Source organism: Protopterus annectens, chromosome 11.part0 (assembly GCF_019279795.1).
Source record: "Protopterus annectens isolate FY-2018-M chromosome 11.part0, PAN1.0, whole genome shotgun sequence".
NCBI lineage: Eukaryota > Metazoa > Chordata > Ceratodontiformes > Protopteridae > Protopterus > Protopterus annectens.
This window is the reverse complement of record NC_056745.1, coordinates 1,272,256,502-1,272,282,169: the sequence shown is the minus strand read 5'-3', so window position 1 is coordinate 1,272,282,169 and position 25,668 is coordinate 1,272,256,502.

Below are 25,668 nucleotides of genomic sequence, written 5' to 3'. Positions count from 1 at the left end.
TACTTACCCAGGATATTAATTAGCCATGCTTTTAGCGTAATCACTGCACTGCATGCACTACAAATTTATCCAAACATTTATTAGAACTCGGTGCTAATTACTTGTTTAGTTGCTTGGCTCTACAATTGGCATAAGGTGGTGACATCATGCATGCAACAGAAGAAGTTGAATATAGTTGGATTACTAGATTTAATGCTTTGAAAGACTTTTGCTTAAATGGCGTGCTTAGTATTAAGCTTTGATTGAAAATAAGGGCGTTAATACATTAATGATACAGTTCTTGCAGGAATCATTTAGTTAATTAATAATTCTTTATACATAGGATTGCTTTAAATGTGTTTTAACTAGAAAAATCAACTTCAGTACAAAAGCCCTTCTATTTAATTTGTTTTGTTACATTCAGTAACATGCCATGTGCCTTGATTTCTACACATTTGTTGATGGTCTACATATGATTGTTTACTTGTCATGCAGGATTTATCTCTGGTTATTTTGTTCTTTTTCACTATAACAAATGGATGAAACCTTTTCAGATGATATAAAAATGAAATTTTGTCTTAATAAATTTAAGAAACCAACATTTATGACAGGAAAACTGAAGCATCGAGAAAATATGATGGTTTCATTAACGGCTGCCCTAAGTGCAGCTATCATGTACGCGTAACGCCACGCACACAACAGTGTGTTATTTGGTGTTCATTAAATTGGTGTGAAGTTAGTGCAGAGCCACAAAACAAAGGCAAATGGCAGAATATGCTAATGAAAGCATGGGTAGCAAAATTAGATGCTAATTAACTAATCATGGTGGATCTATTCATGAAGCTGTAAAGCATCTTGTACACTAAGTATAGCCATTTCCCTTAAATCCAAAACTCTTTGAATTACAGCCATAGTTGCACTTAGGAAAAAAACGAAAGGATGTTAACTGTTGCTGATGCCATCATTAACCTGTATGTGCAACAGGCTTCAATTTAATTTGTCTGTGCTACTGCTGCCAGACCTTGGCCAAGATGAATGATGGCGTTTAGACCCCAACTGTCTTATCATGAACCTCAAGACACAGAAACTATAGAGTGATGTTGAGTAGATAGGGAAACACTGAGGGAATATGCTGCCCTCACCTGAGGCTCTAGGGAAATCATGAAGAACCCATAACAAAGGTATGTTAAGCATTATGTCTATTAGGATATATTAGGACAAGGTATTTCTCAGAGACCCGCAGAGGATATTTTAGGGGTGACACAGGTCTCAGCTTCCAGAATAATATTTCTGTTTCTAAATACAGTGCTGTAACATGCAAGGGAACAAATCAGCTTCCCATGAACCCCACAGGAGACAACACGAACCATTACCATAAATTGCACACACATAAAAAAAAAGCCCCATCCACTAAATAAAGAAGGAGGAATATCAGCAGAATAGAATACCACTCTATAAACTGTCTACAATGTTTGTGTATGTAACAGACAGTTTTCATGACTCACACAAGGGTTGTTAGGGGGTGATTTTCACAAGGTCATCTAGTGTGAGATGCAGTTTATACACTGGAAGTGTGGATCATAACACCCATGAGAAACCCACACAACCTCACCAATCAAGGATACAATGATACTCAGCTTCAAACTAAGAATATCATATGATTTGTATTCAGCTTGCTCAAATCGAGGTTCCAGTGTCTAGACACCTAAGTAGGGGCCCTGCAATATGACCCTGCCACCTTATGTCATCGGACATATATTTGACTTGCTCAAATCAAGGTTCTGGTGTCTAGACAGCTCAGGAGGGGCCCTGCAGTATGACCCCACCAACTCTGCCAAAATACATACAGTTTGTTCCATGTTGCAATATATTATTCAGAGTAGACAGCTTCAACGGAACAACTAGGGGCAGTACCACAGTTCCCAGTGCCATAGGCAGGGCCAGCAGCTTCAACAGATACAGATGAAGAGTCTAAAGGAGAACCACCAGCTGCAGGTGCTGCTGGCAGGTATAGATGTGCACAACATGGCACGGCTCTGGCTAAGAGCCAGAGGATAACACACACACTAAATACTTAAAAGAAAGAATAACAGTCTTAGCACAAACAAATATACAAAATGATGCCTGATAAAATGCACAGTCTTTACTTTACAATGTTATGGTTGTATTTTGTTAGCAGCAGATAGAGGCACCCCCAAGAGACTTTTCACATATGCATTATTACCAAGGTTATGTCTGGAACCTGTACATGAAAAAAAAATACAGTTATATAAATCATTACTTTGTCATGCAAATTCTCATATGTCCCTATGATGATACGTGTCCTAGGTGTACAGCAGTTTCAGTAATATCTTATGATTTATGTTTGCAAAACACAGCTATGGATTTTGCCCACTAATTGCATCAAGCCTTTCAGTTGATCACTGTATATAAACTAGTGGGCAGGTCAAGGGTCACATTATTGGCAGAAGTATAATAATAAGCAAGACTTACACATCTAGTTTGACTGCATGAGTAGCAACAGTAAGACAAATACAGTGAGGTTAACAATCACAGAAGCAATCATGCAGAAATGATTATGGACTATGATTAAAAGCATTTATTCTGCAATACGTTTAAATTAAAGTAAGATTCAGAGTAAGCAAGCAGTAGCTATCCACTCTGTGCATCAGACATATATGCAACCCGAAATTACAAATTAATGTGCAACTATATCAAGAACCATGTTCACATGGCCTACCATGTCTGGGTGTGGACATGCAATCACTGATGAAGCAGTGGAAGTAGTGCCACTATTAGGATCTTGCATGGCCATGTTGACTAACACTGGATGATTTAACAGCTCTGTGGCCAACCACCCTGCCGAGCACATGTTCCATTACAAATGCTACTTCATCCAGTGTGTCACTAATCATGTCTAAGGGGTCATCCTAACAGTTCATACAGTCCTGCATATTAGAATGTGCAATATTTAGTACTCATACTATCTCTTCTGAGACCCTCAAGGAACATGTGTGTTTATCTGTGATGACCCTCTGTCATGTACTGCCTACTGACACATCAACATCAGGAGCAGGGTGGACAGCAGGCCTCCTCAAAACATCTCTTAAAACCCACCTGTGTGGCACCTCACCCTCTCAGTGGCTACAAGGAGAATGAACCAGTTGTGCAACTGGATTAATCCCATTAACCTGATCAACTGTGTCACCTTCAACCTTCCCTATGTCTGAGGTCTCTGTGTTATGGGTATGTAAGACATACTGACTATGTCTGAAATAAGGGCAGGAGATGTTGGAGACACAGGCTCAGTGTCAGACTGACAATCTGCACACCTACACCATGCCTCTTCATGACTGCCATTATCATCTGAGGCTACCAATACTCTGACATCAGATGGCAGGAGATTCTCAGTGCCATTGGCAGAATCATCTATGATAACAAAGTAAGCAAAAAAAAATGAAGAGAGCGAAAGAGAGAATAAACAACAATAAGACCTATGTTATGTGAAATATATTAGAACTTAAATTATACTAATGAAATGAAATGAAATGACTTTTAATTGCACATACATCTATCTTTTGGATATTAATAAAAATACAGAAAGTGTGCTTACCATGTATAGGTGGTCAGGCAATGGCAGAAACAGATGTCGCTACATGTGAAAAATAGAGATGAAATAGGAACGATAAGCATTACCAATTAAATGACAAAAGAAATTAAGACATCTCATAGAAATTGTTACTGTTTACTGGTCTATCCCTAACCCCCTTCTATACCCGTCTCTCATTCTCTCTCTCTGTATCTATACATATATGTACATATGGGTCTACCTGAGATGGTCGACAGGCCATATGATCGACACTCATTTGGTCGACAGTTCATTTGGTCGACAAGCAGATTTGCCCCCCTCCCCAATGTTGTGCGACCCTGGAGTTGATATATATACTTAGGGGGGGGTGTGGGTGCACAGCCCCCCACATTGGGGGTGTGGGGGGGGTGAAACCCCCCACATAACATGCTTGTCGACCAAATGAACTGTGGACCAAATGAGTGTCGATCATATGGCCTGTCGACCATCTCAGGTAGACCCGTACATATATATATATATGTGTGTGTATGTGTGTGTGTGTGTGTGTGTGTGTGTGTGTGTGTGTGTGTGTGTGTGTGTGTGTGTGTGTGTGTGTACATATATGACATAGATATATGTATACAGTTACAATAATTTATTTAAATAGCGTATGTATAGCTATGCCATATACATATATAAATAGCAAAAACAATTTGGTGTAGACATTTTTGGGTTCTTGTCCATGTCAGCCCCAAGATCAAGAATTTGATGTGAACATTGTGCTGAGTTGTCCTCCCATTATTTTCGGCTTTGTCCAGATTTCTTGTGCCATTGGGTTGAGAGGTAAGAGTATGGGTAGCATCTTTTTTATCTTCACAGAATAATGTGTGCTGTCCTGGGGATCCAATCCAGAGATGGCAGCATGTGTGTGTGTGTGTGTGTGTGTGTGTGTGTGTGTGTGTGTGTGTGTGTGTGTGTGTGTGTGTGTGTGTGTATCATGATGATGTTTAATGAGCATATATTCATGTTGAAACACAACAAAGTTGAGAAATTATGAAAACTATACATTTTAGCTAGTTTCATAACGTTTCTTCTGTTTCAATAGCTCATTTTTTTTCTTTTCTCATCATCTGTGTGACATTTTGCATTTTGCTCTCTGGACTCACGGCACTCCCTGGCAGTGAACTACAGCTCACTGCTTAAAGAAAAAAGGGAAAATGTTAGTTTGTGCTGCCTTCTGAAGGGCAAACAAGCCTGGTGCTGGAGCATGGCCATCAGCACTCTGGGAAGCATCCAGAGGTGAAAATGCATCTGGCAGGCAAATTTCTCTGGGACAAAAGGTGTAAGTGCAGGGAGCTTGGAGGGAAACGACATCTGATGCAGGGTCTGTATCCAGTTAACTGATATCTTTACAGAGGGGCTAGGAATACATATTTACACATATTTTGTGATATCATTGTCTTCTTGTTTCAAACATAACTACCTCAGTATTACTAACAATATGTGAGCTGTTGTTTGTCTGCTTTTACATTATTTAGCATTAAATGCAGTCCTGATAATTTGTGCCAGAAATTAAATTTTTTTATGTGTCAAGGATATCTGAGAAGGGTGAAATGTGTCACTATAATGTACATCTTCCTCTATTGACCCTGTGTTTGAATTAAGTTTTCCATACAACTTTATTTCTATTAGTTTTATTTTTTAATGCATTTTTGAATTTACTCTCCACTTTGCAGCACACAAACACAGTTCACTTCCTAAGGGAAAAAGTGAAAATATTAATTTTTGCTGCCTTCTGTAGTACAAACAAGCCAAGCTACTTAGTAAATAAATTCCACTTCATAGCTGACTATCCCTGTGCCACAGGGTAACATTGAAGTCACTTGAGAGAAATAAGACATCTGATGCAAGGTTAAATTCCAGTTAACTGATAATTCTACTGAGTTGATATGAATACATATCTATAGAGATTTTGTGATATTATTGGGTTGTTATTTTGTACTCAACTATTCTCACCATTGCTAACATGTGAGTTGTTGTCTGTCCACTTTCACATTATTTGGCATTAACTTCGGTTCTGATAATTTGTGTCAGAAATTATATTTGTGATGTGTCAAGGACAAGCAAGAAGGACTAATGTGTTACTGTAATGCAGTCCTTGATCTGGTCATTGTTAGGTATACTCACTGACTGAGTTCATTTTCCTACCAGCTTTTTCTCTCTGTCACTTCTTTTTCTAATGTCATTTGTATTTGTTGTCTGCTCAGCAGTTTGCAAATACTGTTTACTGCCAAAAGAAAAAAGTGAACATTTTAATTTAGGCTACCTTCTGTAGTACAAACAAGCCTGTCATGGGTGTGTGGCTATCAACATTCTGGATAGTTTACAGTGAAAAAAAAAATTCACCTGAAAGGTAACTTTCTCTGTGACAACATGTAAGTGCAGTGATCATAAAGAATGAAGCCACTGATGCACAGATCAAATCCAAGTGACGGATTCTTTGACCGAGGGGTCAATATGCCATTTGTCACAACATTTTGATTAGGAATGTCACAGTGCATGCATATGAATAGCATAACTATGGTTATTCCAATAAATGTATCATTATTGCTTATTATAGAAGCCCAATATAATGTGTGTGAATTATGTTGAACATGAGAATGATATTATGTAATATAGAATACACATACATAGGTTTGATTTTAACAATATTTTTTGTTCTAATAACTGATTTATCACATTTCAAAAGTGTGAGTTTATAATGGTATGTGTTGTGAAGTATGTATGTAACCTAACCCACTATATCTTACTCTGGTCATGCAAATGTATGCATCTGAGAAGTATTTGTAAACACAAATGCTGCCTTTTACACAGAATTGCAGTACCATGACTAGGTAAAGATACAGAAATACATGCATCTCTTAAGTATGTGTGCATTTTGTCTTTAATTACTATGCCTCTAATTACCATGTTAATAACTATATTCTCCTGTGGCAGTGAGAATTAATCAGCAAAATTTAAGATTTTATCTTTTTTTTTCTCTTGGGTTCAATTCCCAGGTGGTTCTATTCAATCTTACTACCAGTGTCTAGCTCGCAACATGCCAATATGTCTCAAGTCATACCGTTTTTCCTCCAAACAATGATTATAACCAGTAGCATAAACCATATCAGTGTTTAACACTGGGACATGTCTCAATAGTTTGAGTATTGCACATGATCAAATCTCACTGCCATTTTAGCACTCTGTGCGTCTTGATGTTCTCAGTACCAGTGTCTCTGGTAAGTTATTGCTGTGTTTCCCACTGTGCAAACATAGTTGGCAAAGCTGTGCATCTTTTTTCACAAGCTAACACATGAGATCTGAATTGTGTGCCAATTCAGACCCATATTTCTGCACTGAGTGCTGCAGATATGGCTGGAAATTGCCCCCATTTTTTGTGAATATAGTCCTTTGGTACTGGGAAACCACACACAATTTCAAAACCCCTTAATTTTCTAAGGTGGAGAAGTACTTGAGGTACCTGGATATATAGTCATCATGTGGAAGTGTACCATTGAGGAACTGTCTGAATTTGAGGATTTTCTAAATAACACTACCAGTTTTCTTGAGTTCACATTTCTGTGGGATCACTGTTCCATTAATTATGTGGACATCACTGTATATAAAAACTCAGTGGAGGAAAGGTACGAGTCTACCATTTATAGAAAGGACTTTTCCTCCAATTTTTAATTACATTTTGGTAGCCAACACCCTTACTGGCAAAAAAAGAATCTGGTAAGGAGACAACTTATTAGACTTGGTTGGTGTCCGAGGATCATGTTTTTCAGGTGGAAGTTGTCAAACTTTGCAACTATTTCATCGAACGTGAATACCCTTCTACATTGTTGGCTGACATGACTCAATTGATTACAGGGACCAGACACTCTAACTATAGTTCTATACTGTACTCATCCAACAGTACATTTGCAAAGGTTAAAACTCAGATAAAGGACTCTTCCAATGTTTTTGTTGTACAGTACAACAACAGTATTTTTTCACTCAAAATGTTATTAGTACACATTGGAGAATGTTTTTTGGGATATTTGGAATGCTTGAGCTTTTGGGAGGACATCTGAGGTTTGTTTACAAGAATACTAATGACTTGAAAACTATACTGGAGGAAAATATTGACACTGTACAACAGAAGGAAGAAACTGTTGCAAAAGAGAGTAAAATCCCATGAGTGGAGGAACTCCCTGGTCAGCCTCAGTAACAAGCTGAAATCCCTTATAAGATCCTCCAAAGCTAGCTATGAAAAAAAATTGCCACTAAATCCAAGGACAACCATAAAGCATTCTATAGCTATGTCAAGAATCTAGATAGCAACACCCAGATCTGCTCTGAGTTACAGCACAAAGGTACGAAAATTACAGAACCAACTGATATTGCCACCATCCTGGCAGATCGGTTCAGTGCTAACTTTACCCCCCCCTCTCACCCCCTAAAGGGCCCATATCTATACAGGAAGAATGCAGAGTCCCTGTAATCACAACTACGCAGGTAATAGCTGCACTCTCTAAAGCCAAAAACACAGCATCCATGGGAACAGACAACATCCCAGGCTGCATTTTACATGAACTTCAGAACGAACTGGCTCCCTACTTAAGCAGCATGTTCAATAATAGTCTCGCATCAGGCTTTGTGCCCACTGAATGGAGCACATCAACAGTTATCCCACTCCACAAAGGGGGAGCCACCACTATTCCTGGGACCTATCGACCTATTAGCCTGACGAGCCTGGTCTGCAAGGCCATGGAATGTATCATCATGGAACTCATAAGCAAAGACATTGGTAACCTAAAAACTCTGGATCTCACCCAGTTTAGGTTTGTGAAAGGCAGATCATGCCTCCTGAACGTGATCGACTTCTTTGAGGCAGTCAACAAAGCCATGGATGAGGGTAAGGTGGTTAACACAGCCTGTCTTGACCTCGCCAAGGCTTTGAACACCATCCCCCATTCTGGAATTATAGCTAAACTCACTAAACTAGGTATAAATCCTTACATCACAAGATGGGTTGCCAACTGGCTCACTGACAGAACCCACATTGTAAAAGTTGCAAACTCCAAATCTGACCTCAAAGCAGTGACAAGTGGTGTACCACAGGGCTCCGTCCTGAGACCTCTCCTGTTTGGTATCTACTTCCCTGAAGTACAAGCTAACACAGAAGGCCTCTGGCTAACAAAGTTCGCAGATGACTGCAAACTAGGAGCCATAGTCAAGTCCCCAAATGATGTGGACATCCTACAGAAGGGCCTCACTTAGACAGATGCCTGGTGTCAGAGCCATGGCCTCAAGCTCATTGTCAAAAAGTGCAGTGTCATCCCCTTTGGTAAAATCTCTGTACCCATGAACTACAACATAGGCAGCAATCTACTTAACACCGAATGCATGATAAGAGACCTTGGGACCCAGGTGGACAGTAGTCTCTCCTTTGATAGTCACATCGCCAGAGTAGTCAGAAAGTCCTTCTACATGCCACACCTCATCATAAAAGGGTTCTCATCCAGGAAAAAAGAGGTCATTGTTCCCCTCTACTTGTCACTCATTAGACCCATTATAGAGTACAACGTACTTTTGGAATGTACCTCACAAGACATGTACAGCAGCTGGAAAGGCCACAGAAGTACCTCACAAAGAGGATTACTGGCCTCAAACAAATGCCCTGCACTGACCGCCTCAAAAAACTCCAGCTTTACTCCGTAGCATATCGCCTACTCCGAGGTGATCTCTGCCTTATATATAAAGCTATGTCAAACCTAGAGCTGTTTGACATGCTACACCTAAAGAAATCCCAATCCCTCCGAGCTACACGCTCTAGGGACCTAAACCTTATCACCACAATAAACAGGACTTGCTGGAGGGATAAATTCTTGTCCCAGAGACTTCCTATACTCTGGAACAAGCTACCCATCTATGTCAAGCAAAGTTCTTCATTAGCACTCTTCAAGAAAAATCTTGATGAGTGGATAGGAAATAGGAAATACACCCCAGGATCAGTTCTGTGTCTCTGCCTGACAGTGGCACAGGAAAATAACTTTCTTGGGTGGCGTAAGCCATGGAGCCTTGCTGGCTAGGCTTACATAGGGCCTTGGGCCAATAGCCTAGTACCTGCCTATGAACCTATGAACACACTTGACACTACTGACAACAATGCAGGAATGAGATGCTGTGGTGCCTGCAATCAATGCCCCTATATTTTGCAAGGCACCCACTTTCTTATCCCAGTTTTTTCTGAAGTTATTTCTCTTACTGGGAATTATAATTATAACACTATGGGGTAGTTTACACTGCTTTTGTTCTTCCTGCCTTGCATTTTATATTAGTAAATCTGTGGAACTTCTTTAAAACAGGATTTACCAACACCTGTATGCGATTTCCAGAGCACATAATACTAACACATTGTACAGACATTCAACATGTGCAATGATTTAAAACAATTGCCTTTTCTATGTTGGAGTGAACTACAAAATCTGCCATTGGGAGCTTGATCTTGAGCAAAGAACATTATATTGGCAACTATTGTTCAATGCATACACTCCCGCAGCATCAATGACATTGTCTCATCAAACCTGTACTTAAGATCAAGGCAGCTAAAATTTTATCTGATTCAATTAAATTACTTTTCAATGGTTTTTAAAGATGTTTTTGTTGTCACTGATTCTGACTGCATTTTTAAAATCTGTACTTTGTAGTTGAATTTCTAATATATCCAGATATTTTGCATGTGACGTAATAATGAGCATTTTTTTTACAGACTGTGACTCTGTGTGCTATACTAATATTAACCTATTTCACATATTGATTGCATATTTCTGCCTGCCCTGCATGTTTAAAGCCATTTTAAAATTCTTAGGTAATATTGGATAAGTTATTATCAGAATTGTAAAGGTTGGAACTTGAAACCATATATCAGCATGCATATTTTGAAAATAGATTTAGTATCACCTGTAACATGATGTTCATAGGTGTTTACTAGGCTAATGACCACAAGGGACTTTTTAAGCCTAACTATTCATCTCAAATCTCTGACAAGTTCTGATACCCTTGAAAAGTGTAAGCAAGGGTTTGGGAGACGAACCATTTACAGGTTACCTGTGTCCATTAGAGACATAGGTGCCAAACCAGGGATGAATTTCTGGTTTCCTGTCCAATTGTCCAGGTTGCACTTGAATTGGGTTAGAGTGAAACTCTGCTTCACATGGATGGGGAGCCTGTTCCATAGATGTGGTAGTCTCTTGGATACATACCCATTTTTCCAGCGGGACCTATTTATATCATAGGCAAGGTTTAAGTCTTTAGAATGGATAATTCCGGTGCTCTTTGTTTTGCGGATATGCAGGAGAGTGGGGTATGACAATGTCCTATATGCCAGGCATAAATCTCCCTCAAAACCTGTAGGAGACAGAATACAGGGATAAGGCCTTGAGGCGGTCTGCATAGGACATTTTACTTACACCTATATTCTTTTAGTGAGGAACGTTTGTGGAATTCCAATTGTTGGATATGTCTGTTTAGGCACATACCAAAGGGGGCATTGTACTCAATGATAGGTCTGATGAATGCTGAATACAGTGGAACAATGACTTCCTTGGACTTAAATGCCATACCTTTGTTTATAAGTTGTGCAATATAGAATGATTTCCTCACCACTGTAGACACATGATGGTCTAAGGCTAGATTACTATCTATGTGTGTCCCTAAGTCCCTGACTACTGGGTCAACTCTAAGGGGTGTGTTGTCAATATGATAGATACCAGGGATGGATGACTTCCCAAAGGATACTAATATGCACTTCTTGGCATTTAGTTTTAGTCCATGGCTTTGACACCAGTTGTTTGTCTGTGTCAGCCCCTCCTGGAAAAAAATTGTCAGGGTGAGATTCAATGACAACTCCTAATTTGCAATCATCTATAATTTAGTCAGACAGAGACCACTGACATTGGCCTTGACGTCTGAGAAGTAAATGCCAAAAAGCAGCAGTCCAAGGACTGATCCCTGAAGGACTTCACTTGTGACTGGCCTCTCTGTAGAGGTGGACTACCCAATTCTAACTTCCTAGGTCCTGTCTGTGAGCAAGTTGGCTATCCATCGGGTGGCATATGGGTTTGCACTTAACCTTCTGAGTTTATCAACAATGCCCGAGTGGGTTATTGTGTCAAATGCCTTTGTCAGGTCAAGATAGGCAGTATGAAGAATTTTGTCCTCATCCATTCCTTTGGTAAAATTCTCAAAGAAGTCCACCAGGTTGTGTAGGCACTATCTGCCCTTGACGAAACCAAACTGGGTTGGGTTCAGTGTCTGAAGGTTTACTATATCAATATTGATCATATCCATGATAATTATTTCCATGGCTTTATCTATAAGATTAGTGACACTTATGGGTCTCTAGTTTCCAAGGCCTGTAGATGGCCCAATTTTGTGCAGACGGATGACTGTTGCCTTTCTCTATTCATGAGGCATAAAACCTGTTTGGAAGTTACAGCTAAATAGTAAATCCAGAGGCCCTGATAGGTCATGTTTCATGCTATTTAGAAGGCATCCTGAGATATTGTCTGGGCCAACTGATGCAGTATTTTTGGTCCTAGAGAGAGCATTAAGGACCTCTTCCCTGGTGATAGTAGGGGGAGTTATATTTGAATATATTTCCTGAGGGAAGGTTGAGGGGGACAAAGGGGTAAAGTTGGAGCTGAGTTTATCAGCCAGGAGGTTTGCTATGTCTTCTGGCTCAGTATAGGTGTCTCCATTGACAATGAGCTCTGCACACAATTGTGTATTGCCTTTGAAGTTGTGGACATAGCTAAAGAATGCTTTGTGGTTGTCCTTGGTCTGGGAGGCCAAACTTACCTCAACTTTGGCTTTGGTAGACTTTATTTGTCCTCTGAGTTGTTTGTTTAGTTTGATGAGAGTACTTTTATCCTACTGGGTGCTGCACTTTCTAATTTTTGCCATGCTTTTCTTCCTCCTGTTATACAGCCTTTTGATTTTGTGATTCCACCAGGGTGTCTTGTTTTTTTAATTAGTTCTGTACTTCTTCCTGATGGATACAGCTGCCTCTATTCAGCTATTAACATATTAACATGCTTATACAGGGTTTTTGTGAACAGTTCTGCATAGGCACTATACTTTAACGATATAATAACAGCTATGAATGAAAAATTGTCCTGTGATGTAAGTTATATAGATTTGACAAGGCCATATACAAAACATTGATCAATAAATTAGAACAACTAGGTACTGGTACACTCTTGATAAGATGGATAGCTGCATGGCTTCCATATAGGACATGGCAAGTATCATACCACATTTGAACAAGTGAAATTCTTGGTTAACGTCAGAGTGTTGCAGAGGGCTCTGTCCTAGGCCCAAACTTGTTTAGATTTGTCTTTACACCTAGCTTTTTCATCTGAGTTGTTCTACAGTCTGTATGCAGATGACTTGAAATTGGCTATACTGATTACATGTGTTAGAGATGGGGCATGTCTGCAAAATAACTTGACTAAATTGACCATTCTGACACAGAAACATAATACACTGAAAAATACATCAAAAATTAATCATATGAGATTTGGAAGACATAAATAAAAAGGTGAATATCAAATACAGCACACAGTGATTGAAACTGTAGATTCATTTATGGATCTGAGTATATAGGTAAATCCAGCTTTGAGATTTTCTAATCATATCATAATCCCACCCTGGAGCACAGCTAAGTGTGGGATGTAGTCAGTTTATTATACAGTAAATCTTTGAAATAAGCAGTACACAACCCATTTGCGTGCTGCTTAGCAACATGCAAACAATCCAAAAATGCCACTGACCATGCCCGTTAAGCAGAGAGCAAATCAGTTCCTCCTTGTGCAATTTTTTGAAATATATATAATATATATATATATGTATATATGTATATATGTGTGTGTGTGTGTGTGTGTGTGTGTGTGTGTGGGGGGGGGGTGCATGTGTGTATTATTGTATTTATATACACACACACATATAATGTCTGTATTGCCCTATGTACCCAGATCATGGAGAGTAAAGCTGCACTACAAGACTTATAATGTTGGACAAAGGACCAAAAGTAAGGGTGCAACATTAGATAATGCACTTACAAAACTGTGGAAGTGCATAGAATAGCATGTGTTGCAACTGGAAGACTATTTGGATATTTGAAGCTCAGAGTTCTGGCAGTCTTCTGTCACATCATGTGGAAATGATACCACATTTGACAGCAAACCACAATTTAGTGTGAAACTCACATAACTATGAGTCAAACCTGTGCACTTGCTACAAACATCTGGACAGTGGTGAGTCATACCATACCTCCCTAAGACAGCATGTGGAAACCTTGAAAATGTATGGCATAGTATATGAGTATGTACATATATTATGAGCTCATATGTTTTTATCTATGACAGTAACAACACCCACATTCACTACAGCCACCTGTATCTGCTGTATTTCACCACACATGCATCAACAACTGAACAAGCTGTGTAATGCACTATGCTGTGTGCACACTCATTGACAGGTCTAATTTAGTTTTGCCACAGGCTTGCCTATCCAAATGCAAACAGACACATATGCCTGATATGGGTATTGTTGTCACATAGCTAGGCTACAAAACAGTTTTCTAACTGTTAGGGTACTAGCTGCAGGCCTCCTAAGCTGCTCAACACAGGGTTTGTTTATGTTGTCTAGGAATACTTCACCTGCAGTCATTTATAAAGCAGACTTAAGCCACGGCATGTGCATTAAGCACTGCGCTCTATAGTGTGTAAGACTAGATAGGGGTTTTAACCTCAATCCAACCCAGTGATTTTGTGTGTGTGTGTGTGTGTGTGTGTGTGTGTGTGTGTGTGTGTGTGTGTGTGTGTGGGTGGGTGTGTGTGTGTGTGTGTGTCCTCAAAGTATGAATACCATACTGACTTCCAAACTGGCATTGTTTGGCACTTTTCAGCTCTTGCAGTTGACACAGGCCTCCAAACGACCTACTGATGTCATCTAGCATAAGATTACCTAAAGACATGTTAATGCCAGATTTGAGCTGTGGTGTGTGTGTGTGTGTGTGTTAAGTACTGTGATCTGTAGTGTGTAAAACTATATAGATAGGGGTTCTAATCTCACTGTAACCCACTTGGCGTGTGTGTGTGTGCATGTGCATATGCATCTCACTCCAGAACAGGTGTGAATTGCAAACTGGCATTGTTTTCTGCTGTTTGTGGCCTTGCAGGTGCTGCAGGCCTCAAAATTCTTGTCCTCCACAAGGTCTGCTGACATCAGCTACCATAAGATTATCTAAAGACAAGTTAATGTTAGACTTGAGCAGTGGCACGTGATGAGTTGTGTGTTCTGTAGTTTCCAAACTTATTTAGGTAGGGGTTCTATTCTAACTACAGCTAACTTGGTGTTTGTGTGTGTGTGTGTGCATTGTGCAGTGTTCTGTGAATGTAGATAGGAAGTGCTGCTATTGTCACTGCTGCCAACATGGTATGTGTGGATGTTAGTTAGGGCATTTTACATCAGCCTATGGGATCATAGGAAGTTACTAGGCTAATGACCCTAGGGCCCTTATAACCCTATCCAAATTCTTACTCTTATTTCCATGATCAACACCTATAGCCTGTGTCTAAGAGTTACACAGGTTGAATCCCTGGGGTGAATTTGCAGTAACCCATCCAATCAATCATATTGTGTTGGAAGAAGGCCGATAAGGTGTTCTGTTTGACATGAAATGTAAGTCATTTTCAAAGGTGTGTTAACCTCTGGAAGAAAAATATGTCCCTCTAGCAGGTTTTATTAATGTGACATACCAGGTTAAAGTCTGTAGAGCAAGTGCCCTGTGTACTATTTGACTTATGGATATGCAGCATTCCCAATAAAGCAGGGTCAGAGATTGCCTCGTATGCAAGGCATGCATCACCTCTGAGTAGCCTGTATAAAACAGAATAAAATGACAATCATTTCAGATGTTTAACATAGGACAGATGCTGAAGACCTTGATTTTTACTTGGGAGAGACTTTTGTGTTCTCTCCAATTGCTGCAGGTGCTTGGAAATGTTTATACCAAAAGGGCCGTTGTACTCAATCATTGGCCTAATGAGGGAAGAGTACAGGGAGATTATAACTATATTTTTTCTGGAAACAATGCCCGTACCTCTGTCAGAACTAACCTAGAATGCCTTTCTTACCATTGTGGAGACATGGTGGTCAAAGGTAAGGTAGCTGTGAACCTGTGTGCCCAGGTCTCTCACCACTGAATGTATATGTAAGGTGTTGCTATTGATGTGGTAGTTAGCAGGGGCATTGCTTTCACCAAAAGGAAAGATAATACAATTTTTTTTGCATTGCGTTTAAGGCCATGACTTTCACACCAACCATTTGTTTGTGTAAGACCCTCTTGTAGGATGTTGACATAATTTGGAGATTCTATGACCACTCCCAATTTGCAGTCATCAACAAACTTTGTCAGCCTCAGACTTTGAGTTTTTGCCTGCAATTCAGGGAAATAGATTCCAAACAATACAGGTCCCAGGACTGAACCTGTGGAACACCACTGGTTACAGGTCTGCTGTTGGAGGAAGATTCCCCTATTTTGACTATATGAGTTGTATCAGTGAGCCAGTTAGCGACCCATCTAACAATAAAACAGTTGATGCCTACTTGGATGAGTTTGTCTATGATGCCTGAGTGGTAGACACTGTCAAATGCCTTAGCTAAGTCCAGGCAGGCTGTATGCATAGATTTCGCCACATGCAGGACCTTTGTGACTGTCTCAAAGAAGTCCGCCAGGTTTAACAGGTATGATCTCCCTTTGACAATTCCATGCTGAATACGGTAACATTTTTTGGTGATTACCTATGTCTTTGTTTAGAAGGTCCATGAAATTTGCTCCATGGCCTTGCAGATAAGGCTAGTCAGGCTAATAGGTCTATAGTTCCTAGGGTCAGTGGATGCACCACTTTTGTGCAAGGGAATAATGGTGGCTATTTTCCATTCAGTTGGTATGAAGCTGTTGCTTATACTATGCTTGAAAAGAGTACCCAATGTTGTGGATAATTCATGTTGGAGCCCAAGTAGGATGCATCCTGGGATGTTATCAGGTGCCATAAATGCACTGAGGGTGATTACAGTTTACGTTTTAGAGATAGAAGGTATGGGCCAGGTGGTAGGGTGAGGTGCATGCGGCGGGGACAAGGGAGTGAAGTTATCATAGAACTTGCTGGCCAACAGGTTAGCATGTCCATAGGTTCAATATATGTGGTAGCATAACTAACAGTGTGGCACAAATATGGGCTTTTCCTTTTAGGTTACCGATGTAACTAGAAAATGTGTTGTGGTTGTCCTTTGTTGAGGAAGCTAATTTGGACACACAGTTTGATTTGAAGGACTTCACAAGACTTCTTATGGTCTTGTTTAAGCCTAGCAAGAAGTGTTTTCAGTTTAGGAAGGCTACCTCCCTCTTTGTCTTAGACACCAATTTTGTCCGCCTATTGTAAAGCCGGTTAATGGCAGTCATCCACCAGGCAGGTTTGTTCTCCTTGAGGAGCTTGTTTTGGTCTTATCAGGTATGGCCGAGTCAATCATACCTTTCAACCTCTTACAGCAAGCAATCTGGACAAAGCAATAAATAAAAGTGGGACAAAGGCCCAAAAATAGGAACAATTTTAAAATATTGCTCTTATAAACTTAGAGAGTTGATAGAATAACAGGTTTTGTATTAACATGAATTTTCTGAAGGATACAAAGTCTGAAATTTAAATGTCTGTCATTATTTTCTAACTTCAATATTTAATGATTTACCACTAATTTGCCAGGAAACCACAATTTTATGAAAAAAGACCAAAACTATGAGGCCAAAATCTGGACATTCTGCAAAAATATGTACAGCTGAGAGGTATGGAGTCAATACAGTTATATAAGTGTTTGTATAAATTAATGGTGTAGAACATGCCATAGTTGCCAGTTCCATCTGAGGGAGGAGGTGCAGTGAGTTTATTTATACCATCCCATAAGAGCTTATAATTTGCTTTGGAGAATCTTTTCTTGTAGTTGCTGCTGGAGGGAGAAGTGTGACAGTTGCTTTGAATGAGACCAATTTGTGGTCAGATCTCACCAGGGAGAACTTCATAGTAGTGGTGCTACAGTGGTCCAACATATTGTTAAGCACACTATCCAGGATGTTGTCTTCCCTTGTGGGGGTGTTAACCAGCTGGTGCAGTCCATTGCTGTTAATGAAGTTAAGAAACATGTACCCAGTCAATGGATGGGTAGTTAAGGTCACACAAAACCATGTTTTTTTATGTCTCTTAACAGAATCAAGTACATACAAACAAGCAGAGTGGGTGTCTTGATTCATGGAAAGGTGCAGTAGCTGGCAATGACTTGAATAGCTGCTCTGCAAACAGTCAATTGCACCCAAAGTGTCTCCAGGAAGCTGTACTGCTTAACCAATCTGGGTGTGTATTTATCTTTAAAGAATAGTGGTACATCGCCCACTTTATTTTTCACACCCTCAGTGTCAGGTGTGAACGTCTGGAAGGAGGTGCAACCCAGTATGGCTGGGGTGCTCTCCACTGCCTTGATCCAGTGACTGCACAAATATCTGCATCTTCCAAGGTGAGGACAGCTTCCAGTCAGTGGAGTTTCATGAATACACTCCTACCATTTAGTTGCATAACCTTGGTTTGTTTTTGGATGTGTTTTTTACATTGAGAATTTTGTCTTTGAGACACTGCCTAAAAAGGGCACTATGGGGGTGGCAAGAGCCTTGGCCAGTAGCCAAAATCCATGGAGTGAAAGATGAAGACCATCTCTGTCAAAGGACTGAGGTCTGTCAATCATGTCATCCCTGGCTGACATATACTGTATCCCCTTAGAATAACACTAGACACTAAACTAATTAGAGAGGTCAGTCATTTTCTGTTTGTATTGAGCCATCAACCTAGGTGAAGGTAAAATTCTTTGTAAGGCTAGGGAGATACCTGCCTGAGACACATAGTCTGAGAGTTCAGTCATGTGCCTCTCCATATAGTCCAGAGAACTACGTCTCAAGTCAGTCACACCAACATGGACTATGATGGTGTCATAACAGTATCTGTTGTACAGAGACTTGATAGCATGTGTGATATGGCATATCATGGCACCTGACAGCTGACCAGGACGTTTTCCTTCTCCAGTCTGGTGAGAGGGACATCAGTGTGTCTCATGATGGGAACATCTATGACTAATATGTTTGATTTTGTACTTCCTTAGGTGTTTAACCAGGGAGACACTGCTGAGTGAGCTATTTTGTGTAATGTGTTCTGCAGACAAAGTATGATGTGTAGCATGCTTGTGTTTGACTTTTGGAGGTCTCTGGTGCTTAGGTATGTTTTTGGTAATGACCTCTGCATATGTAGGTATGTGTGATGTGGATTTGGGTGGAGTAGGAGGTGAGGTGTGCATGTTGGCAAGCCAGTCATCATCATATGCACTGACTGGTGTATGAGACAGCATGGATTCAAGATTTTTAATAGACCTGCATCTCTCACATGTTGTGTTTATGTGGATTAGTAGTAGAGTGTTGGTGATGCTGTCCAGATCTCTTCAACACACACTGCTAATGCCATTAGCAATTGATTACTGCTTGTATATATGTCACAACAGGCCATGGTTAGGCAGTGGCCTGACAGATGCTTAAAAGTCAGATGTTATTACCTTTATGGTGTCATTCTATGGTAACAAAGTCCATGACAGTGTAGGATAACATGGTAGATTGAGTATGCTGCTTTGCCAGGCATATGGCACTTTCCTGAGCCATAATCCTGTTGTTAGACAGGGTCGCAATTGCAGACTAGCAAATGTGACAATGTGCAACTCCAGCAAAGTAATGGTCATACTGCTACATTCTTGGGTTTCACAGACTCAAACACACTCTCTGTAGCTACTTTTTCCAGTGAAGATGTGGATGTCTCTGTATACACAGAAAACCTGCTTGACTTTGCTGTAAGTACTTAGGCCTTGTAAGGCTACAATGCCTGTCAAACAACCAGACAGCAAATGGATGTTGTGTGAAATAATTTGGGACTAAAGTTTGGTGTTCTGGGAACCTAAATGTACAGTACGACATACCTAGGAAATACTGAAGGGACAGAAACAACTCCTAAAGGTGGCCGATCCTCTGCAATAGGGCTCACATCCATGTCAAGCAGATCACGTCCATTATGCTGTTGGAGGGCAGGCTTCATGAATTGCTGTGAAACCATTACCTAACATGGATCACTGCTGCTGTGGACCTTGCTAGAACAACCTTGGATATCTACGTCACCTGACATTTAACATTATATTGTGTTGCGGGAGCTATGCTCCTAATCACCATCAGGTCAGTACCCTAGTCAAATCCTAGGAACCTTCTAACCAAAGGCATAATACATGCAAAACAGAACCAATTGGTCTGTTTGCTACTAAAGGCATCTACCTGGAAAAGCCTACAACAAGCCTACATGCCCTTGCATCATCTGAGACAAGTGTGTGGATCTTGGGTGTGGTGCTGACAGTTTGCTTATTGTGAGACAAAAAGAAAAGGTGCATTGTATCCCAGCAGAGCACAGCTATGGTGAGACCAGCAGTTGTAGTAGCCAGGCATTAGACTTTCATGCAACTCCTCTATTTTCAGCATTCTTCACAAGCTAATTCTTTGTTTTCAGTAAGCACTGCTTGATTTGTGTGTAATTTCAGAATAACTGCTTAAGTACTCCATACTTAAGTTTTCAGGGTGTATGTATCAGTTACCCCTCCAGTGTGTGGCATTGCTCTTTACAGACTTAGACAACTTGATGACATTTCTACTGGGGTAGCATGATGTAACTTACTACAATATCATGTTGCACACTGGACAACTAGCCTGCAGTGACAAGCACTGTCCCCATAGTTGCAATACAGATACTCGTGACATTGATTGATATTCTCAGTACAACTGTTTAATCAATAAAAAAGGTCTTTTAACATACATTTGACCTTTCCCACTGTGACCATTCTGAGGCAATGTAGAAATTACCTCATGATTACCGACAACCAGTTCATTCTCAAACAAACTGATATGGTGTGTGAGAGATGTATTTACACAATGGCACTGTAGGCAAAGCTTTCACATGACAGTACTCCTAATGTCAGAAGTACACACTCCGTGCCCATGACACACAATTCAAAGCAGACATAGGCTGAGGCACTGAAATGTAACCTTCATAAATCACAAAGACCTCTTAGACAAAGTGCAGATAATAGATACTGTCAGCAGTCCCAAATGCACTCTGTAAAAACAACACACACATCAACACATAGAGCTACATCTCATAGAGGCTCAACCAGTAAGCCCATAAGGCAACCTAACTCACAATACAACATTCTAGTCATTGCAGATTCCATTGTGAGACACACTGATGTCCCTCTCACCAAGCTGAGCATGGAGAAGGCATGGTCAATTGCTTATCAGGGGCTATAATCTACCACATTATGCATGCACTCATCATTGAACCACAAGTAACACAAACACAACATGTCAGAGATGCAACTATATCATCACCCTGCAATACATGCTGTCTTGCACACCAGTCAGTACATATGACAAAGAGTAGGTAGCCACCTCCCACTTCTCCCAAACCCACGCCACACATACCTATATATGCAGAGGTCATCACCAGAAACATAAACACCAGATACCTCACAAACACAAACATAAGCATGCTACACATAATAGGTCCAGTGCAGAACACAACACACACAATAGTTTTCACACCAGCGTCTCACTTGTCAAGCCCTTAAGGCAAAACACTAAAAGCAACATATTACTCATAGGCAATTCCACTGTGAGACAAACAGATGTCCCTCTCACTAGGCTGGATAAGAAGAATGTCACAGTCTGCTGTCTTTCAGGTGCCAGGATCTGCCATATCACACATGCACTCATGTATCCCAAGAACAGATTCTGTTTTGACGCTGACATATTACATGTTGGTGTGAATGACTTTAGACATACGTCTATGGACTACATGAAGAGAGACATGAATGAACTCTCAGACTATGTGTCTCAGGCAAGCATATCCTTAGCCTTAAGTAGAATTTTACCTTTATCATATTCTATGCCTCAATAGGGTGGCCATGGTGGTGCAGTGGTTAGCGTAGCCACATCAAAGCAAGAGGTTCTCTGGTTTGATCTCCAGCTGGGGTGCCTTCTGTGTGGAGTCTGCATGTCCTCCCTGTGGTCACATGGTTTCCTCTGGGTGCTCCACTCTAAACTGGCCCTAGGTGTGAGTGTGTGCGTGTGTGTGCCTTCTGTGTAAGGTTGGGCGCCGGGCTGGTAACTCGACACCGTAAAACTCAACTGACAATCATGAGCGGACAGGTTATCTGCTGTGGCGACCCCTAACCAGGAAAAGCTGAAAGAAGAAGAAGAAGATATTTGATGCCTCAATACAAAAAGAGAATGACTGACCTCAATAATTACCTTAGTTTCTGTTGTCATTCGAAGGTGATACAGTGTGTGTCAGCCTCAGATGACATGATGGACAGACCTCAATGCTTTGCAAGAGATGGCCTTTATCTGTCACCCCTGGGATTTTGGCTATTGGCCAAGCATCTTGCTACCCCCACAGTCCCCTTTTTAGATGGTGACTCCATACAAAACCAACCTCAAGGTTATGCTGCTAAATGATAGCTGTCTTAACATGAAACTGCATTCCCTGGAAGCAGTCCTCACCTTGGAAGACTTACACACTTTTGCAGTCAAGGAGACCTGGTTCACAGCTATAGAGAGCACCCCAACCAACTGGCTACATCTTTTTCCACATGTTCTGACCAAAAACTGAAGGTGTAAACACTACAGGTGGCAGTGTACCAGTATTCATAACATATTAATACAACGCCAGATTGGTTAAACAGTAAGATTCCCTGGAGATGCTTCAGGTGGTAGGGCACTTATTCAAGTCATTCCAAGCTACAGGACCCCATCTGTGATGCAGGACACTGACTCTTCCCATTTGAATCTACTTGAGTCTACCAAGACATATCTGAACACCCTGACTTTGGGCGACTTTAACTAGCCATCCATTGACCAGGTAAATTAATCATGCTGTAACTCACTTTCCCAAAGGTTCCTCAACTTTGTTAATTCCAAGGCACTGGAACTGCTGGTTGACTCCTCCACAAGGGGTGCCACCATCCTGGATCTGGTGCTTACCAATCTGAGGGGCCAATACAGCACCACCGTGAGATCTCCCCTACTGATATCTGACCATAAATTGATATTATTCAAAGTAACTATCACACCATACCTTCCAACAGCAAAGAAAGTAAAATGCTTCTCCAAAGGACATTATTACCTCTTACAGGATGCTTTACCTAGCTATACTGCACCTCCCCCCTCAGATGGAACAGGAAACTATGGTGAGTTCTACATCAGTGCTTTATACAAACTGTTGTTTAGCTGCATTGACTCATCCATAACTGATAGCACCAAAACAAGCTCCACAAGGATGAGCAAACCTGCCTGGTGGACAACTGCCATTAACAGGCTTTACAATAAGAGGAAGACATTGCTGTCTAAGAATAAGCGGAGGGAGCCCTAAACTAGGAACACCCCCTTCTCAGCTTAAACAAGACAATAAGGCTTCTTGTGAGGTCCTCAAAGGCAAACTAGGAATTGTATTTCTCAACTAAGGACAACCATAAGGCATTCTTTAGTTACATGCATTGCCTAAAAGGACAGGCCATATTTGGTTCAAACTGATAGTTAATGATATCACATATACTGAGCCTGTGGACAAAGCTAACTTGTTAGCTGACAGGTTCTGTGAAATTTTTCACTCACCTGTCCCTGCCACATGTATCCTATGTCATCCCTACCACCTGTCCGCTACCTTGTATCTGTAAAGAGCAAGTCATAAATGCCCTGTCTAAGGCCAAAAACAAATCTATGGAACCTGATAACATCCCAGGCTATGTCCTACATGGGCTGCAACAAGGATTAGCAACAACATGGGATATTCTTTTCAATCATAGTGTAAGCACAGGCTTTGTACCAGATGAATTGAAAACAGCCACCATTATTCACCTGCACAAAGGTGATGCTTTCACTGGTACAGTGAACTATAGACCTATTAGCCTGACTAGCCTTATCTGAAAGGCCATGGAGTGAATCATCATGGACCTTCTCAACAAAGTTATAGGGAAGCTCCAAACACTTGCCCCTATTCATTTTGAATTTATTAAAGGGAGATAATGCCTGTGAAACATTGTGGACTTCTTCAAGATAGTTCTGTGCATACAGCCTACCTAGACTTAGCCAAGGGGTTTGACACTATCCCCCACTTAGGCATCATTAACAAACTCACCCAGCTAGGTGACAACACTTATATCATTAGATGGGTGACTAGCTGGCTCACTGATAAAACTCATATAGTCAAAATAGGGGAATGCACCTCCAACAGCACACCTGTAACCAGTGGTGTTCCCCAGGGATCTTTCCTGGCACCTCTACTGTTTGGAACCTAGTTCTCCAAAGCACAAGCTAAAATTAAAAGATCTTTGGCCGACAAAGTCTGTTGATGCCTGCAAACTGGGAGTGGTCATAGAATCTCCAAATGATGTCAACATCTTATAAGAGTGTTTTACACACACAAATGATTGATGCCAGTCATGGCCTTAACCTCAATGCCAAAAAATGTATTATCATCCCTCTCACTACGTGTGATATTCCTGCTAACTACCACATCCATAACAAAACACTCAGTATGCACTCACTGGTGTGAGACCTGGGCACACAGGTTGACAGTACCCTTATCTTTGATCAGCATGTCTCCACAGTGCTAAGCAGGGCATTCTATATTGCTCATCTCATAAATGAGGCCATTGCATCCAGAAAATGAAAGGTGTTATAACCTCCCTGCACTCTTCTCTCATCAGACTAATAACTGAGTACATTGCCCCTTTTGGTATGCACCTTTCCAAGTACCTGCAGCAATTGCGGTGACAACAAAGCTTTTTCACAAGGATAATTTAAGGCCTTCATCTGTCCTGTGTGGATCTTCTGAGATCACTGTCACTTTATTCTGTTTCATTCAGGCTACTCAAAGGCAATCTATGCCTTGCATATAAGACTATCTTTGACCATGCTTTATTTGAAATGCTGCATATCCACAAATTAAATGGTTCACGGGTTATTCACTCTAAAGACCTTAACCTGATATGTGACAGCATTAGAGCATGCTGGAGGGTCAATGCCAAAAAGTGCATTGCCATCCTTTTTGGTAAAAACTCTGTACTCATGAACTACTACATAGGCGGTAGTCTACTTAACACCAAAAGTATGATAACAGACTTTGGGACACAGGTGACAGTAGTCTCTCCTTTGATAATGACATCACCACAGTAGTCAGGAAATCCTTCTATGTGGCACACCTCATCACAAAAAGTTTCTCATCCAGGAAAAAAGTGGTCATTGTTCCACTCTACTTGTCACTCATTAGACCCATTATGGAGTACAATGCCCCTTTTTGTATGTACCTCACAAGACATCTACAACAACTGGAAAGGCCACAGAAATACCTCAAAAAGAGGATTACCAGCCTCAAACATATGCCCTATGCAGACTGTCTAAAAAAACTACAGCTTTACTCCATCACATATCGCCTACTCAGAGGCGATCTCTTCCTAACATACAAATCTATGTCAAACCCAGAGCTGTTGGGCATGCTCCGCTTAAAGAAATCTCAGTCCCTCCGAGCTACACGCTTTAGGTACCTAAACCTTGTCACCACACTAAACAGAACATGCTGGAGGAATAGATTCCTTTCCCAGAGACTTCACATACTCTGGAACAAACTACCTATCTATATCAAACAAAGCTCCTCATTAGCACTCTTCAAGAAAAATCTTGATGATTGGATGAGAAATAGGAAATTCACCCCGGGGATCACTTCTGTGGCTCTGCTCGACAGGGGCACAGGTAAATAATTTTCTTGGGTAGTGAAAGCCAGGGTACCTATTTGGCTAGGCTTATATAGGCCCTAGAGCCAATAGCCCCTAGTACCTACATATGGACCTAT